Here is a 20467-nt window from a genome sequence, read left to right as displayed (position 1 = left end):
GAGATTGAATTCCGATGTTTAAGCTCCATAAAAAAGTTGTTTTAATATCAATGGAGGCAAAATACAAGTATTATACCAACTCTTGCTAAAAATGGGGATGAGTTTTATACCTTCAAATACATACGCGATACTTCAAAATATAAATCCATGCATACATCACACTGTATATCAAAATACTAAAATTAACTAAATCAATTTTGATTTTAATTAAAGGCACATATTTTCAAGACCAACAACTTTTAATTTTAGTGTGCATCTCGAACACATTAAAGCATCTTGATATTCAGTATGTTTGTAATCCCTACTTTTAGGTTATAAATCATGACATGAGTCATAACTTAATCAGTTTTATTTTATTGTATTTATTGGTCATTAGAAAGAGTTATCTATAAATATAATTTCCTCTTCCTCTGTTGGACCCATCGTTTGTTTTCTTGACAGGATGACCTAGAGTTCAAGAGAACTATGATCCAAGAAGGTTCAATCACATAATCTGAAACGATTGTGAATAATCGTGATTGGAGGGAATTGAACCCCAGGCCTCAAGGACAGAACTATAGCACTTTCCTCTAGACCAGCTTTTTCGGTTGATATAATTACATGAGTTTTTCACATCATTTATTAAACTATTTAATTGTAAAGTTATAATTTCAAACAGTTCTTTTAAATTCACCTATCATTTATTATATTAGGTTATATAAGTGCCCTATCATATTATGTTATCTCACACCACACAACATGTTAGCCATCAAATTTCTCATAGTATGAATTGATTAATTTAGTTCTAGTAATACCTAATGGGTATTACTAGAACTAAATTAATCAATTACTACTACTACTATTGAACATTGTTGTTACCGTAAAATAAATAAACTCCTTCCAGGGTTTAACTATGGAATTTAATACATAAGTTATGTATTGAAACGTCATCAATCATATTATGACTATAAATAATTTAAAAAAGACAAGGCTTGAAAATAAAAATATTAAGTTCCGAAGCTAGTTGCCTGAGACTAAAAATATTGACGACTAGGTGCGTACCCTAGTTTTTAATCCTCTTGACGATTCCATAGAAAGAACCTACTATTTTATAGTTAAAAATGTAATCGAGACTTTCAATTAATACCTAAACTAACCTCACTAACATTGTTAACAATATGGTCAACGTGATTATATTTAAAAAATTTCCATAATTAGGTAATCAATAACTATTAATTGCCTTTAATATTTTTCTCAAGAAAACTTCAATATGGTTTTCCTTTCAAGACAACCTCCACAGACGGGTGAAACAATACCTTCATAACCCCCTGTTGTGTGGCACGCCCCTGATAATAGGCATCGTTAGGCTGTATTGTCTGGCACAGGCTCAGTCTTACCTTAATGCTTCTGTAGCACGGAGATAAGACAGCTTAACCAACAAACAACCGGCAACCGGCAAGGAGCATTTCATTGTTTAACTTTCATTGCACCCTTAACCACTGACGTAGGCCCACTTACAACACCGAATTGAACAAATAGGTTTATGTTTAGGTTTTTAGTGAATTTCCCATATTTCATGGTGAGATCTTAACCCGGGACCACTTTAGTTTTGCCTTTTAATGTTCGAAGAGGCCAAAAATGTAATCCGTTAAATGAATACATACACATATAAATACACAAACCTGATACATATATAAATACACAAACCTGTTATAAATATTAACCCAAGATTACTCGAGTAAAACTTATCCTATTTATTTGAGTATAGGAAAAACGTCTAATTCAGTACCAAGTTTATTTAAACGAGTTCGCGAACCAGCATGATCGGACCATGGAAACGGGGTTTAACGGGCTAAAGATTATTTTTTCCTACTTTGATCCTCAAATAAAAACATCAGAGTCTCTTTCCAAACAATTTTGTAAAGCTAAACAAATAATGTAGTATATTGAAGCTTCGTTGTACGTCTATGGTTACGAAGAAAATCCCAATACATTTATTTCTCACAAAGCTATAAAAAAATGGTACTTTGGTATTGTACCGAGCACACCTATAAATCGAATTCCAAATAATATTTTCATTAGTTTTAGTACCAAAATCTCTCTAACCTAACCTAACCTAAAACATAGTCCACCCTTAGGCTAGGTTGTATTTATTAGGTGTGGTCGGTATAATACCAAAGTACCAAAAAACACACCTAATGACATTCATTGTAGCAGCAAACCTTAAAACTTACTAAACCTAAAGTTATACGAATGGGAAATATAATATGACTAAGGGAAGTTTTCAGTGAAAATCTGATCAGGAAAATGGAAATTCGCGTAGTCAGCAGGTTTGCTGGGGCTGGGGTATTTATATGTATTTTTCTTAAACGCTTGTCAAAAGATATTATCACGCATGATTTAGAGTAGGTCCAGTAAGAGAAGTTGTCACAGTGATCTATTGTTGGATTGACTTTTAAACACGGGCTTTCAGAACCTCAGGGTTTAGCTACTCCACCGTACTGCACTGCAGTCATCAGAAGCAAGCTGGTCTAGTGATCGCAGGGCTTCGTTCCTTGAGGTCCCGGGTTCAAATCCCGCCAATCACCAATGTATATGGGCCTTCTATGCCCAAAGTGAAGTAATGTGTCAAATAGTTCCGGGCTAGACTCTGGTTAAGGTGGGACAGTGAGAACTACAGTCGTCGTGGAGGATAAATAGATCGCTCTAATAAATAACGAGACTTGACGAAATAAATAACATTTCTTTCAAATACACTGAAATGTAAGAGTATTGTTGCAAAATACATAGTTAAACACATTTTGCATTGTACTCTTTTATAAGATATACTTTATGTTTTGGGTGTATTCATTGTACACAAGACTCAGTTACACATAAATATATTCTATATTCTTTAAAATAAAATACTTTAGCCTACTATTAAAACAACATCTTATCACACAATATCTTATTATATAATAATGAACATACTGCTCAATGTTTAATAGACAAATGTTTTTAAACAAATTATTCGTTTAAGACAAAATTGGACCCAACAATAGTTTACAAAAGTAATTTAATATTATTATGCACATATTTAGATTGTGATTATTGCGAATATGTAAATTTAAAAACCAAACAATTTTTCAAGAATTAAAATAGGTAAATTTCACGTTAAGAAGCTTATTTTTCAACCCCTCAAATTTCTAAAGAACACTTGTAATTCTTTTCACTCTTTAGTACGGATAACATCTTTACTGAAACATCCGAGACCATACGTCTTCACGTCTTCGTTGCATTCAAGACTTGATAAATCATCTCTCCATTTACCCCAACACTTAAGCCTCCGTCAGATCCTTTGACCTATTTTCCCCAACATCCATTTCTATTAAAAGTGGATTACGCCCTTGAAGATGTATTTGCTTTTGAGGCTCAGGCCATTAATAAAGTTGATAAATACAATGGTCTATTTGTAAAAGGCGCCGGGTAATAGGGTGAGAGTCTCCACCCTTCCTGTATAACAGGGTGGGGCTCGACACCTTGGATATAACTCAGCTGTTGACGAAATAGTGGCCAACTCGTGTGGCCATAGTAGTGGTACAGTTAGACACACTCCTGATATGATAATGATTTTATCTGCAACACCTTTTTCACTACACTATTATGTTTTTAGCTGTTTTACATCCAACTGATTTTATGATTATGTTGTAATTTTAAAGATTACAATATCGTGGAGTTACACGTTTTAGGTACAAATGGTAACTAAAAAGGTGATTTGTTTAGAACGAGCATTTGATATGTTTCTGTTTCTGTTTAATATGAAAGCATTTGATATGTTTCTAGAGTATGCATTCAAAGCAGCGATGAACTATTTGCATCATAAATGTCTCAAAAAACATAATCTTTGAAAAGGTTAAAGGTTTTGAATTATTTGTTTTGCCTCGTAAATGAAGTGCGAAAACTATTTCAGATGGGCAATTTGCCCACGGGTTCCGTTGTTATTACTAATTGATTTACACTACACAGTTTTAAAAGATTTTTAAAATTTCACTTCGTTGGTTTTTTAACGCCTCGTTCCCGATATCGTTTGTTTCCAATATTTCTCGTTCACTTATAGAATGAATAGTAAGTAAAATACTAGCCATAATTGTAAATTTCTCACAAAATATGATTGATCTCAAAATTGAGCTTTTAATCTTCAAATTTGAACTATATTTCTCTAACTACTCTGGTATGCAGTACCTTCAACGGCTTGTTTAAACAATTATGTACTACAAAAAGTTATCTTTCCCAACAACAGAAAATTACTGGTAATTGAAGGATTCAAGTTATGGATATCACTTAAATTAAGGCACTATAGAAGAACACAGAACATATAACTTTATAACCTCTTGACCCCTAAAATGATAAAAATGTCTAACTGTCTATACCACCAGGTCAACATTATCAAAGCTAACAAGACTCTAATTTCCAATTTCCGTATATTTCTAGATAAAGTAGTTACTTTTAGTTTCTGCAATGAAAGCAAGAACAACCTATAGCTTGTAAGAAAGGGGATTAACCCTTTACCCACGGTGATCATCTACGCAGACACTCTGTTCACATTACACTTAGTCGACCAGTTGGTGTGAACCGAGTTGAACAGTAGCATGAGCATCGATTTTCAAATTCCTTTCCCAGCTGACGTGAGCTAGGTGATGAGCGGTAGGGCCAACTTCTGAGAAACAACTTTAACCTATAGCCACACACCCTATCGGTAATCAGCCAATGGGAAGGTCTAATGAAGAAGATGGAGAAGTGACGAGTCTTGGAGTTGGAGGACCTGAGAGGAAAAAATGAGGAGATTACCGCGGGCTGGAACGAAGATCGGAGTGCGTGTGTCTGTGTGAGTGTGCTTCAGTGTGCTTCAGGGACCATTAGCAGTATGTAAAAATATATAACTAAATTTATAACGATATAAACAATCAAGTCATATCACGTGTTATTAACTCAATCTTTTAAATTTTCTATTTTCTTGTCTTGTAAATTAACGTTGTAAATCTTTTTCTTACTATTGTTGTTCTTTGTTGTTTCAAAGTTCTTATTTGGTATTTTCGCCCTTTGTATCTTCTTTGTTTCCTAATTTATTTGTGTTACTACACGTTTAGTCACACCTGTAACAGTCTTATGTCTCCTTCAACCTCTCACCTCTCTACAACAGCTAAGCGAGTGTAAATTTTAAGAGACCTTATTTTAAGAGAGACATGGGACTCGCAAACTAGGAAAAAAATCTTAAATGTCGGTAGAAATCTATATCACAAATACACTAATATCAAAGGTACACTGACACGTTTAATAGTTATATCAAAGACTTTAGAGATAGCTGAGACTTGAATATTTCCATCGACTAGGTTTCAAGGCCAATATAATTTACTTTTCCCATATGTGGATAATATCTTGTTCACCGGATGATCTAGTTAACTTCACTGATCGTCAGCCATTGTTTCCCGTTTCGGTTGTAATGCTAGCGCCATCATCATGTGCGGCTCCACCTATGAGTGACCTTGACATGGAAACTCTTAAGTTTCCTTTCAACGCGAATATGGACAGCCAGTGTAGGCTACTTCTTAGAAGAAAATGAAATTGTCAATAACCATTATCATTAAGTGATCGGCTTTCACCAAACAATTTATGATTGTTAGTACAGTAGTTACATTTTTTTTTTAAATTTAAAAAATGTTTTCATCACTTCGTAACGAAAGTAACTATTTTCGATAACAGCTGACTTCAATGAAAGTAGTCGTTTCCCAAGCTCTTATTTAGGGCGAGGGAAATCGATCAGCTGATTTTCCCTCGCTCTAAATTTACTTTCCCTCGCTCTCAATTAGTTCTCCATTTATCCTCTACGCGGCGCTAGTGTTTTGTTACTGTTTAGTTTCATGATTTGAATCAGCTGTATGTATTGTTAAAAGTTGTTTTATTCTGTTATTTTCATGTTTAAACAAAATGTATTGAGAAATATTATGTAGGTTTCCTTTTAGAAGATTTTATTTTATTTCGATGTTCAATCAAATTAATTGAGAAACAAAGATGTTGTAATATTACAATGAGGTCTGCTAATCTGTGTTTGTGTATTTTTGCGTCGTGATGAAAAGTATCGTTCATAACTCGTACCGAAAGTTATTATCCGGCACTTGCTCCATTATTCCCGTCCTCGGCTTCGCCTCGTACGTGAAATAACTCTCACGTACTCGGCTTCGCCTCGCACGTGAAATTAGGGTTCCCTGTGTTCGGCTTCGCCTCACACAAAAACTTGAGCGCGCGACGGAAAATGCCACTTTCGGTCCTTGTAATGAAATATACTATTACATGGTTTAATTTTGAGAGTTAGATTTTAAAATTTCAATACATTGCGTTATTGGAATTCCCAGGCATATTTTAAGGCGTAATGTGAAAGCTGAGCATTTAATGGTTGAATTGCATTGGATGGTTTATCCTATCTTAAAACACCTCTTAAATTATCATATGTGTTGGATCAAAAATTGTGTTAAATTCTGCCAAAATAGTTACAATTCCACTCAACTTCATTTATACACTTCGGAAAACAGTTATTATGTCTTAGTAATCTACAGGTCTACAGAATTGTATTGTATTAAATGCATTGGTTTTTGTTTTGACGTAACCTTAAATCATTGTGCTTGAAATACAGCATCCACAAAAACCAAAACATTAAGCATTAAAACAATTGAAGCAGACACGTCAATAGTTCGTGAAACATATCGTTACTATCAAACAAAAATTTACACCAATATTCTAAAAACCTGTTAGGTTAACGTTGTTCAAACGCTCAGGCTGTGTAATATATTTTTTCACAAGATCGGCTTCCTTGTAGCGGAGATTGTCGATGTAAAATATGAGCCTATAAATCTGTTGTTGGCAGTCGATAATATAACCGATGACCTGCTTCTTTAAAGCAGCACCTTTAAAGCCTTAACGAACTCTCTAGGGATATTGGGGTTAAGAGAAAATATACTAAATTTGGTCAATATAAAGGTAAAAACGTAAAAGTTTCGCCCCCGGGTGGATTCGAACCACCAACCTTTCGGTTAACAGCCGAACGCGCTAGCCGATTGCGCCACGGAGGCTCTGGTTTACTGTAAATTTTAAATTTTCTCAGTCTGTGAGCATTGCAAAAGGATAACTCAGAAGCATTAATTTACACAAATGAACTTAAACGCGATGTTGAGCCTAAAAATCGATTGTCTATTTTCCAGGTTGATAACACTCTTATATTGTATGGAGCATTTGTATATAAACATCCAAAGCATAGAATAGAAGATTGGTAACAAAATGTAAACTGTTATGTAACGATGTTAAAATCATCTACACCATTATGGAATATAATATGTATCACATAACCTATCAATATAATACGTTTGGATATATTTTTTATTGTAGCTTATATAAACTCAAATTATGCTGACTAGTCTAAACAAGAAATGTGTTTAGAGACGAGTAAATAAAGAATTCTTTCGGTACTATCTAAGATACCATTTTATCTAAGATCGTTGGTAAAAACCATTAGGAGACCTGTACCAAGCTCCGAATTTTCACAAATTAGGTTCTATGCTGTACAATGCCTAACCGTGTTCCCTAGCTTATTGCTAATTTTGTTTCTTTCAATAACGGCTTACTACTCATTAACTACCTCATACATTAGCAGATTAATAAATAACGACCAACAAAGAAAAATGCAACGTTTTATTTTACATTTAAACACTTTGATGGTTGGGTCATAGTTACTTTAAGTTTGGAAGTAGTTCGGTAATAGTTTAGTGAAAGTTTCGTAGCAGTTCATTGATCACTTGACAGGATATTAGATAGAGTGATTACATTGTTTTAGTTATTGACGAATTGATATTAGTTCAGAGACAGTTTGGAAACATTTTGTGACTGATTTGGTCAGTATAACTATGGATTCATCCTTCACTTTAAATTGCAAAAGTTAATGAAAAGCTTGTAAAGAAAGCTGATGTTATGTTGAATGTTTTATTTTTATTTTTCAACATCAAAGTTTTCATTTTTGTCACTATTGAATAACACTTTAAAATCCACTGAAATTCATGTTACATTTGACATCAACGTTTAGCAGTTTATTGCAGGTTTGATAACGGTTTCGATGTCAGATATAATTTCTAAAACATATCAATGCATCCTCTTTTTGCAAAATGTAGTAACTCTTGAAATGAGATTATTGATGGATTGTACTTTGAAGTTGTAGTCCAAGCCTCGTGACAATTATTCAACAACTGAAGTAAAAGTGTTGCAAAGTACTTTAACCGTTTCGTACAGTTAAGTGACAAAAGAGTGTTTTTTTCAACGAAGTATAACACAGAATCAGTATATGTCCGAAATAAACGTTTAAGTAGTGCAAACTCACCGTGTTCAAAAATGTAAAATTTAAACAAAGCAATACTAGATGTGTTGCAAGTCAGTACTATTCGGTAATGACGGTAACAGTTGATCGACCCCTAAGTTACTCTATTTAGTTCAGTAGAATCAATTAGTGTTACAAGTCACAACAGTTCACAACAGTTTTTAAACACGCAAATAACAGTTTAGTGCGAGTATTATAGGTCAGTAACAGTTCACATACACGTAAGTAACAGTTTAGTAGGATTGTTACAAGTCAGAAACAGTTCAAACGTGCAAATAACAGTTCAGTAAGCTTGTTACAGGTCAGTGTAACAGTTCAGTGACATGTAATTAACAGTTTGTTGGAATTTTTACAGGTAGTAACAGTTCATGTACACGAAATACAGGTAACTAGGATGGTTTCAAGTCAGTAACAGTTCGCATACACTTAGATAACAGTTTGTTAGAAGTGTTACAGGTAAAACAGCTTACTAACACGCAAATAACTGTTATAGTAGGATTGTTACGAGTCAGTAACAGTTCAGTGACACGTAAGTAACAGTTTATTAAAAGTGTTACATGTGAGTAACAGTTCACACACACTTAAGTAACAGTTTGTTAGATTTGTTAGAGGTATAATAACAGTTAACGTACACGCAAATGCAGGTTAATGGGATTGTTACAAGTCAGTTACATTTCTCACACACACAAATAAGAGTCTAGTAAGAGTGTAAAAAGTCAGTAATAGTTTACATTGAAGTAAGTAACAGTTAAGTTAGTGTTACAAGTCAGTAATAGTTCAGCGACGCGTAAGTAACAGTTTAGTTAGTGTTACAAGTCAGTAGTCTCATAGTTCCGTGACACGTAAGTAACAGTTTAGTTAGCGTTACAAGTTAGTAACAGTTCAGTGACACGTAAGTAACAGTTAAGTTAGTGTTACAAGTCAGTAATAGTTCAGCGACACGTAAGTAACAGTTTATTTAGTGTTACAAGTCAGTAGTCTAATAGTTCCGTGACACGTAAGTAACAGTTTAGTTAGCGTTACAAGTCAGTAACAGTTCAGTGACACGTAAGTAACAGTTCAGAAGCAGTTCGCTCAGCCTGATTCAACTTGACGCTGCCGTCACGCTAGAAGACACAAAGGGTTTGGTTATGATCTATTGGAACCTGGGCTTTGTTCTTTGACAAATGAACACACGGCCCGCCCTGCTCCTCATACCTTGCTTTTGTTCTCCGATAAACGCCAACGCTTATTCTTCAACTCAGCGATGAGCCGTCTTACCCGCGCAGTGATAAAAGTGAGCTTAACGATCGATCCGTGGATCAAATAGTTTTTAAATAGTCTGCGTTAAATTAATAAAGTTTAAAATGTCTACAGTCAATTTCAATAAACAGGTTTTCTCAGCAAATGGTTACGAGACAAGCAACGAATACACTTAATTTTAGGATGTCAAAACACTAATTGTATAAATATAGAAAAAACTGTTTAAAACCCCCAACCAAAGTTTTGGTCACTTATCCTCTTCCATACCACACAAAATTATTTTTGGAACTAGGACGCTTACGAAATTACAGTTTTCAACACTGAATCTTCTGTGTAAAGGTTGGACCAAAATAATTAAATTTCACTGATAATGTTTAGTTACCAGCAAGACTACATTTATAAAAAAAAGTATACAATTGTGCCAACGTACGTTTCATCCCTGACACCATTAGCAAATTTGTACACTTACATATTTAGTCGTATACCATCTGTTTAGTACTATCTCAGAGCAATAGGTACTATTGAACAGAATAAATATCATAATTTTCAGGTAGTTAAATTTAAAAGTATTTTCTCCAATAACCATGGAGAATAACATAAAATTTTTCGTAAATAAACAATCAAATGCTGATCTCAAAGCCACATGACTGATTTGCATGCAGATGTATTCAGTGCTGATGACATCTGCCACGGTGTCAGGGGAATGCTGATTCGATTGATGGCGTCTTAATCAAACCGTAGTTAAATGCTACAGATGATCTACCAGGGAAGATCACTCCGTATCAGATGGTCTATACAAGAGGCAACCGGTATGTGCAGGTATAGTTTATGAGCAGGCTAAATAGTACGATGCAATTAGTCTAAAAAACGGTTGAATCTGGACATCCAAAGTGAAAGTCTACTTTTGACTCCAAACTGTTCAATATAGTCCCCGTATAGTTACACCATTAAGAGAGGCGGGGTTTTTTTTGGTGGAAGGGGGGTGGGTAAAAATGAAGATATTGTGTTTATTTCTTTGAATATGTTGAAAGCCAGTTTAGCGCAAAATACGACGTTCACAAAAATGATCTAGGGTAAATTTCAATAATACTCTTCACAATCCTGCTACGGAGAACGGTTACAGAGTTACAACACATAAAAAATACATTTTTCTAACATTTTTTAACGCTTTAAAAATTCCTGGACACAAAGATAGAACTACAAAACTCGGAACAAAGTCACCGGACATAAAGACCCTCTTAATCATCTCTTTGTGTGCATTGAAAGGTTATTCCAACGGGAATGATAGGAATCGTTAGGAAATAATCTTTACGAAGTTACGGTTTCGTATTATATAATACCCAACGTAAATAGTATGAAATAATAGACGAAATTTTAGCTACTAATGAATACCCTGGAATAGTTGATTTTGAGTAAATTGGTATTATTTTCAGTCGTACTAGTTAGTGTTTTGTGTGAAATCATAGCTAAAAAAGATGATTTTATTTCGTTAATAGAAGAACAAAATTAATGACTTTAGCTGAAGCATCAGCTGGTCTTAGGCATTGAATCTACAAAAATTATGCCACTCCAATCTACATATACATCGTCTTCAGGCTATGTGGCTGAATGGCAATGTTGCGTGCATTGTCTTAATGTAATGAACAAAATTAAAATATGTAATTTAAGTAATAACAAAATCCGTGCAAAACTGTTAAGCCCTTTGCAGAAAAGCACTAACAACAGAACTCTAGTTAAGCTCAACCTATTCTTATAGGTGTGCTTATATGATAGACGAAATGACTAAGATACTTAGGTACTAAGTTGCTGTAAAGGGTAGTAAACATTAAAAATGTGAGAAGACAAATAAAGCCTTTACTGCCAACCTTATATTCCAAAAAGGTACTTTTTAAACATTCTTTAACGAAAAATACGCTAAACGCTTTTAACGAAATCCTAGAACCCTTCAGACACTGTTTATAAAGAAATATTTTCATTCAGATTGTAGATATGAGATGTGTTGCACATCTAAGTTTTTTTTGTTCAAAATTTAATAGCGAGACCATTGAAACCCGATGGCTGTCAAATGAAATATTTAGGTCTATTATTTGTTGTCTTTAAAATAAATTTACAACCCTGAAGTACATATTAAACTTTAAAACAAAAGCCTGGAAAAGAAAAAAAAAGTATACGAAAGAATATGCTCAACCTGGTCAGACAGTATAAAAATGGACAGTTTATGTATTCACATGCATTTACTAACGGCAGAGTATATTTGTGTTTTCATCATGACCGGCCACCTATGTTATCAACATAATTAATAAATCTTAATACAACTATAATTTGGTAGCATTTTACGTAACAGAAATTGGAATTCATAATGATTATTTTTTCTTAAAATTCAAACAATACATTATATTACTTCAACCACTTTGCAAAATTAAAAAAACAAAAATTAAATTAAGATAATTATATCCTATACATATCTGTATATAGCTTCGTTGCCATATGATACACCTTACAGTAAAACATTTATTCCCTTAGACATATTCAAACGTAGGTAAATTTATTAATTTTCTCTTAAACAATCGTCATAAAAATACACTAACATCCAACGAAACTGCCCTCTGTTAAAACCCTTTACACTCTAGCGATAAATTTACAAAAAGTTCAGCCAATAGAGAACAACGGTTAGTAAAGTCATGGGCATATTTCATTGTGGTGCCGCACATTTACATAATGGAGTGCTTGGAACTCAGCAGTTCCTGCATACGCAATCCTATCAAAACTGAATATAGCGTTATTGAGAGTGATCAATATAGCGTTCACCTGTAGACAACATCTAAGTATCTACGTTCTTTCACTTGAAAATGTTGCGCTGTACGATTGTATTGCTTCAGTAACAGTTTTATACTAATTATAGCTGAATTGATGTAGTTGTTCAAAATATTACCACTCCCCCAGGTGAATTTAAAATACCAACATGTTGGTTATCAGATGAAAATGAGCGTGTTATGGGGACACGAACCGGCGCAGAAAATTCGTCGTTCTGGGAGACCGGTGAGTTTACCTAGCAGACAGCTATTTCATCTTTTTTCCTCAACTGGTGCAACATTTATGCACCGAGGAAATTGTACGGTGCATGATATACAAGTGGTTTCTGATTGACCAGTTTCTTGGACTCCAGTCTGCAGCTACGGCAAGATGGTGGGTCCATCGAATAAATGATCGGTTAATTGTTTATTGGTGTTACGTAATAAGTGAGTAATACTTTAATAATTTATTCTGTGAAGGTAGGTTTTCGTCGAGGTTAGTTTTTTCTAAATTCCTGATATTTAAATTACAATCTGATGTGCTCCGTATACTGGTGACTTACCTTTCTGCGATACCAAGACTCTTGCCCTGGGGTGGTATAAGTCACCGAATCATATGCACCGGTGCACCAATACACGTTCACAGAACGTGCTCAATGCAATGCTAGCCGGTTGCGCCCATCGAAATACTTCGATGGTTGCGCCACGGAGGCAATGATATCATTTTAGTTTTATATATTACTAATATAAAAGGCAAAGCCCTCACTGACTGACTGACTGACTGACTCACTCACTCACTCATCACTAATTCTCCCACTTCCCACTTCCCTAGGACGCTGAAATTTGGTACACTGATTCTTTAGGCATTAAATAGGAAAACTAAGTGGTTTTTATTCTAATCGGACTCTCGGGCTCCGCCCCAGAGGCTCTGGAGTTTTCCATGTTAACCTTATGAGTACTCATATTTAAATGGGATTAATGAATCTTAACAGCTGTTTCAATTAAACAAGTTGGTTCTGTTACCTAAAGGTCTGGTTCTCACCTAAAGGTGAGTGAGCGCAGCGAACGAGCTCCAACCTAAAGATGAGTGAGCGTAGCGAACGAACTTCAACCAGGACGTGATTGAGCCATGCCAACGAGCTCACATATGAAGTTAAACGGGGCAAAGCCCGCGGGTACAGCTAGTATATTACTAAAATGATTAAATGATTTAATTATTTTAGTGCTTCTGTCATCAAATTATACTATTGTTTGGGGAAAAATACGATTTTACCTTGCTGGCATTGGTTTGATTAAATGTAAGTGATTAATGAACTCTATGTAAAACGTCATTTGAGTGTTAACACTAAACTTTTTAAGACATTTGTACCATCTAGAACATTTAAAACATTCCATTCTTTTCACCTTCAAAATTATAAGTTATCATTTTTCAATACATCGCTTCTCACAAAATGTTAACGCCCCCGGGTGGATTCGAACCACCAACCTTTCGGTTAACAGCCGAACGCGCTAGCCGATTGCGCCACGGAGGCTATGTAAAACAATTACTAAAGAAAAGTTAAGTATTGCAGTTTATTGTTAGCAGATATTGTTGCCCACACTATACGGTTTACTTTCTATGAAAATAAAAACATGATTATCATTTTCACAGTCATTATGTCAAGTACGAATTAAAAAAGATAATTATTAACAAACGCATCCAAAGAAAAACAGTACGCATATAACTATTTATTTAAATAAAATCCGAAGGCACTTCAAAAACCAACGAAGGAAATTTTACGCAGGGTTACCTACTCGCAGTTGACGTAACTTAAATTGCATATCCAACGGATATTAGAAGGGAAACGGAATGCATCATAATCACAAAGAAATTACGTCACCGGCCTGAGAGTAAACATTTTCGTATTATTTAAATAAACGTGTGAAAAACTTTCTAAACCAACAATTCTCTTTGTTCATATACTATTCGGGCAGTGACATCATTTGATATGTTTTTTATCCCTACCGTTCTGATATCCGTATTAGCCTTTTTATTTTAAACAACACAACAAAAAAACAGTAACATTAAACATAGTTTGGTTTTGGTTCCAGCCTAGTTTGTCTAGCTAACTAGAAGTTTCAATTAAAAATAAAACACGACATATACAACATTGTAAAATTAGTTTATAATTGTATTAAAAATTATCATGCAGTATATAGGGCACAATTTGATCATACTAACCAACATTACCTTTCAGCTTATCAGCTGACTGTATTCTATTAGTTGAATTATTACTGAAAATATTTTCCGGTTGCAATAGCAACTGGACTCAAATGACAACAATAATTCCACAGGGTTTTACCAGGTGATGTGTACAACAAAAGATATTGTGATAAAACGCGAAATAACAGCCAGGGTTGGAGGATAGGTCGTCAATATTTGAGTATTCAAATGTCAGCCGAGCCATTACTTGTGTTTGTTCAGAGGCAGGCGCCATTAGCTTCCATCCGGCTGTTCTGTGCTGTTACGTTTTCATTTAATTTATAAACTAATTGGGCCGAAAACATCTTGGCACTTTTGTAGGGAAATACTGGTTAAAATAAATGAAATATGGTTTTAAAATTGTCTTAGTATTTTTAAGTACATTTCGTATCAGTTAAAAGGTTTTAAATCATTATATTGCAAATTACAGTTATATGTCAGTGAAGTATCCAAATACTGCATCTTAAAATATTTACCAACATATATTTGGAATAAAATAAAAAATAAAAATAAAAAATGATGACGGTTGAATTTATTTATTAGATTCTATTGACTATTAATGCCTCAAAAATAATCTTACTAATATTATAAATGTGAAAGTTTGTTAGTTTGTTTGTGTGTTTGAAGTTCAATCACGCATAAACCACTGGACAGATTGGGCTGAAATTTGGCATGATGATAGCTTACATTCCCGATTAACATATAGGCATATTCTTATCTCAAAAATCTTTTCGGGCTCCGCCCCAGTGGCTCTGTAATTCCCCATGTTAACCTTATGAGTATTCATATTTAAAGGAAATTAAAGAATTTAGTCAGCTGTTTCAAATAAAAAAGTTGGTTCTATGATATGGAAAAGCATTACAAAGTTATAAGATTTACCAACAGGGCGCAGCACTATATTTTTTTTGCATGTATGAAAACAGCCGATTTGAACTAAGCAGCAACAAAAAACTGTGCAAAATCATATTCTTGAGTGTGGCAGATTGCGTGAAAATATAATAAAATCTAAGTTCTTACCGTCAACGCAATCAGGAGTAATATTCCACTACGGCCGTTTCGGAGATGACTCCATCGTCAGGTGCGTAGTGGTACACTAAACTATAGTTTAGTGTACCACTACGCACCTGACGATGGAGTCATCTCCGAAACGGCCGTAGTGGAATATTACTCCTGATTGCGTTGACGGTAAGAACTTAGATTTTATTAAAAAACTGTGATTCGCAATGAGAACTGTCAAAGTAGGATTATTTACAGTTATGTTTATGTTTTTTTTAATTTCATGAATAATTTGTGATATTTTGCGAATTGTTGATAATTTATTTTTCTCTATTGTTTAGGTGAAGTGGTAGAACATTATGGCTATGGTAGATGTGTAATAGGTACTATAGAATATTGTAAATTTAAAAAAGCAAATTTTATCAAACTGTGTCCTCCCTTATTGCAAACGCAAAGCTTGAGTATAACTGCAATAAGCATTTTATACTTATATTCCATCCCCGTACGAAGGACGGGTACTCTGCTAGTTTATAGTCAATTTACGTTATTTAATTTATTCATATTTTGAAAGCGTTAAACGAATCAGTTAACAAATCTGTTAATACGAACGTGCAAAATGGATTTGTAGGATTTCCAAACAATATTGGTTGACATTTTTACCTAAGATGAAATGCCACAAAAATTTAGATTCATAACTTCTATCAAAGAGAATATACAAATTGAATGCTCATACTGTCATGGTGGTTATATGTAAACCCAAATCAAAGCGTATTCGGGAAAGCTATTATTGAACTAAGTATTATTGAGCTAAGTTTTCGTGTTAACTTAGGTGTACGAAAAAATATATATTTAAAGTTTAAGTAAATAACTGGAATTCTGCAATCAGTTTCAAAGTAGAGGAATTACCCAGACAGCCTACAAACATGATTATAAACAAATAGACCCTTTAGAGGTAATTAGGGAATAATTGCTAGCCTTATAATTAATTAATCTTAATTATGGTGAGAGTTTTGTCAATTAGTTGAAACATAAACTTAATAAGCTAATGTCTTCCATGGATGGATCAATAAAACGATACATTTGATGCGATAACCTTCAGACAATATCATGTTCAATTAGCTATTTGTTATTACAATTGATAATATCCATCAAATATGCTGATAACCATCAAATATGCTGATAACCGTGACCTTATGTCAATCTCACTTTTATCATCTGAGTGTCTTTGTTACATAGTAAAAGATAAACACGTAATAGTAACTGGTGCTCTAAGAGCTTTTCATCTGCTTCTCTAAAATTAGATTAGATTTTGTAATTTTTATCTTAAGACAAAAGTTTTTGATTATAATTGTATCTTAAGACATTTTTTGGAAGAAAAAGTCCTATAGCTTGTATATGGAGAGCATGAAGTCAAATTAGAGAATGATCGTAGGACGGGTGGCATCGTCCTGTAATCCAGCTACAGGAGGTCATGAATTGTGGATGGGATTGTGGATAGGCATGCACTGTGGATGCGATACTCCCTGGTGTGGATTAACGTCCGCACGAGTGGGTACTTCGACTACCCGCAGTACTATCCTGATAATTAGACCAATTCGTATATACCAAGGCAAAAATGTGGTTCGGATTCCAGATTCCACTATAAACTGTAGGTCCCTTAGTTGACATTAGCTGTATGGGCTATTAACAGCTGTGTCTAAGGAATGTTGGCCTTAGTCACAAACAAGACTACAAGATCGCGCCACTCTTCCTACACTCATCTCGATTCATACTTGGCTTAAAATATCTGCTTTGTATGGTCAATAAAATATCTGGTTTTACAATACCTTTATCAGTTCCAAAAGTAACTTTCGTCAACGTGTGTTACATGTTTCGGCGAGCTGCCATTGTCGAACACTTCAATACAGGAAGATGTAGATCCGCTTGAATAGCTTCGTTACAACACATTACACGACACAACATTTTTACAAGACACGTACGACATAACATTTGTATGGTCGCCATTTAATAAGAAAGCAAGAGAGAAAGATCTTGTAAAATTGTAGGTAGTGTTTACAAGTATTAATTTAGTAGGCGTTTTGTTTCGACATAAACCCAACGCTTATTTTATGTAGAATTTGTGGTTATATTTTTTTTATAAAAAAATAAATGTCATACAGAGCCAATTAATTAACCAATGTATTTTAACGTTAACGACACACATACACACATAAATGCCTCATTAATTTTCATATTTCAATTATTACTTTACATTTTATGGATATGATCTATGGGTATACAGTGCCAATAATTCTTCATAAAAAATGTTTAGTAAAAATTAAACATAATATACACTGGATATAACCATACAGACTAAAGAAATAACAAGTTTAAATGTATCAGTTTTAAAACTCTTCCCAGAGGGATGTCTTTATAGAATTAAAGTTTCAAAACCTCAACTCCTAATGACATATTAACACTTCCTAAGGGCGAGACATGTCTAAGTACCTCGAAGATTAGCATACTTACAGTTTGGCAAGGATGTAGAAAGTTAAACCGCTCGGAGAGTTGGAAACGAAGTTGTCAAACTTTCGTGAGAAACCTGTAGCTATTCCAACACTTATGAGTGAAAAAACTACTTTGGCACATGCGAACTTGAACTATGTAGGCTAAGACACGCATTACTTGTATGATTGCATTCGTTAGAAGTTTGCATTAGGCAAGCCATTTCCTAACCTTATCGTTTTAGATTTTTGTAAATTTATCCTTCTTTTGACTATTATCAATAATATTAGTTTTAAATAATAGTCAAATTTCATTTTCATTTTATTTAACAATGTAATTTTTTTATTAGATGGATATTGATGTTATAGCTTGCCCAGTTAACCCATTTTGACTACGTGTTGCTTGCAGTATTTGTATCTGACCCTAGATTCTGGTTCAAAATTCATTTAAATTATTTAATTTTTTAACATAAAACTTCCAAGGATTTTTTAACATTTTTTATACTTTTTGACTGTGGGTTTTATTTATAATAGCCTACCTAAATAATTTATGTTTAAACAAATACAAATCGATAAAACGATTATATCATCTTACTGTAGGCCAAACACTACAATTTTACTTAATGGAAATATTGGCTATTTTATTTGCGAAATAATAGTTTTAAATTTAAAAGTTCATACAGTTTTGACCTAAAGAACATAGGGTGACACGACATTTGTTTATGCCTACAGTGTGTGGGTGTATGCACAAAATTAAAAACAAAAAAGATTACTTTTAATTTTTAAAACTCGAATAATTTGTGCTAACAAACAACCCAGAGCCTCCGTGGCGCAATCGGCTAGCGCGTTCGGCTGTTAACCGAAAGGTTGGTGGTTCAAATCCACCCGGGGGCGTAACTTTTGGTTCTGTAAAAATATACATGTTGACCCTGAGGTAAAACCAATTTCGAATCAATTTATCATAGTTTGTTGAGCACTGTGGACATATATAAAACTATCTCTATACTGTAATAATTTTAACAGTACGTTTGCAATAGAGCTTAAATATGTTTTTTTTTTACTATTGTACATCATATTCTATTTATTTTATTTTTCAAAGAATTTAAAGTTTAGAAATCTTATTCAGCTAATAGACATATACTATTGCTTCCAATTAACCTTCCTTCTTCTATGTACGGTAACAGTTCGCGATGCTACAGTATCTCTAAAATAGCTTTAATTAAACTTAACCTAATAAATCAGAAGATCTTGACCAAACGAAAACCTTGAAATCGTTTTAAGACTCCATACTATAAACGTTTTTTCAAATAAAATCGTGAAAAATAAGCCGGGAAATTGTACAAAAAATTCTTATAAATCACAAATTTGACTTGGTGAATGATGAATGACAGGATGAATGACAGATTAAACATTAAATGTTCTGGACTAATTGTAAAAATCAAGCAATTCCAAATTCGGATCAAATTTCTCTCTTTTACAATCCTACCCTAATGTGATGGCTACAGTTCTTTCCAATCGTGTCCTAAATCGATCTGAAAATTAAATTCCTAGATATCAAATGATAACTTCGTCACGTCGAATCCCTCACCCACGTAAGACGTGGTAACGCCGTCAACAAACAATTAAAAATTTACTTTATTTCCGAACAATTATGTGTAACAATTTAATTACTATGTACTACTAAATTACAATTCTTTACCCTCTCGACGGCAAAATTAATGTACATTATTGCCGTATGTCTACATCTCATTGCCGGGACATGAGTAAACATCGGGGACGCCGGAGCGATGTGACGCCGACTAGACGGCGACCCTAGCAAACATGGCTTCATCATCTGTGTGTACCCTATACCAACCCTTATGAACACAACATCATCAACAACTTTACTTGAAACCACTACCACACAGTCGAAATATTTTTTTAGTGTAATTTAAAAAAAAAACTATGTGTCGGCTGCTACAAAAATATAAGTAGTTCGCAAATTACCTTTAACTACGTTTGATTTAGTTACTACTAATGTTTCGTGTGTTTGGTTTTAAAATATTAATTTGGAATTTTTGAGACTAAACTTTGTACGAAGTGAAAGTTTAAAGTCCTTGTGGGGGAGCAAGTTGGTCTAGTGGTCGAGTGCAGGATTTCGGTCCCTGAGTTCCCGGACAGGACTGGTTTTGCTGGTCAATTTTAGCGGGGCCCGCTAAACATATACTTCAAGAGGAGTGTGTGGCGCAGCCTAATATTTTTACCGGGGCCTGCCAAAAATGGGTACAGCCCTGGTCCCGGATTCAGATAAACACCCAAATCACCAAAGGATTTTATCTGAGTGATAATGTAGCAACCC

The 20467-nt window shown here is 34.1% G+C and overlaps 2 non-coding genes across 2 annotated transcripts; both read right to left on the bottom strand.

Moving 5' to 3' along the window:
- Window positions 1-7008: 7008 nt before the first annotated feature.
- Trnan-guu (transfer RNA asparagine (anticodon GUU)) lies at window positions 7009-7082 on the bottom strand. The gene has a single exon. It is a non-coding gene; the product is annotated as a tRNA-Asn (tRNA).
- Window positions 7083-13866: 6784 nt separating this feature from the next.
- Window positions 13867-13940, bottom strand: Trnan-guu (transfer RNA asparagine (anticodon GUU)). The gene has a single exon. It is a non-coding gene; the product is annotated as a tRNA-Asn (tRNA).
- Between the last annotated feature and the right edge of the window lie 6527 nt (window positions 13941-20467).

Source organism: Macrosteles quadrilineatus, unplaced genomic scaffold (assembly GCF_028750875.1).
Source record: "Macrosteles quadrilineatus isolate MER2022 unplaced genomic scaffold, UCM_ALF_1.0 Scaffold_3__2_contigs__length_128488019, whole genome shotgun sequence".
Lineage (NCBI taxonomy): Eukaryota > Metazoa > Arthropoda > Insecta > Hemiptera > Cicadellidae > Macrosteles > Macrosteles quadrilineatus.
This window is presented reverse-complemented; position numbering and strand designations above follow the sequence as displayed.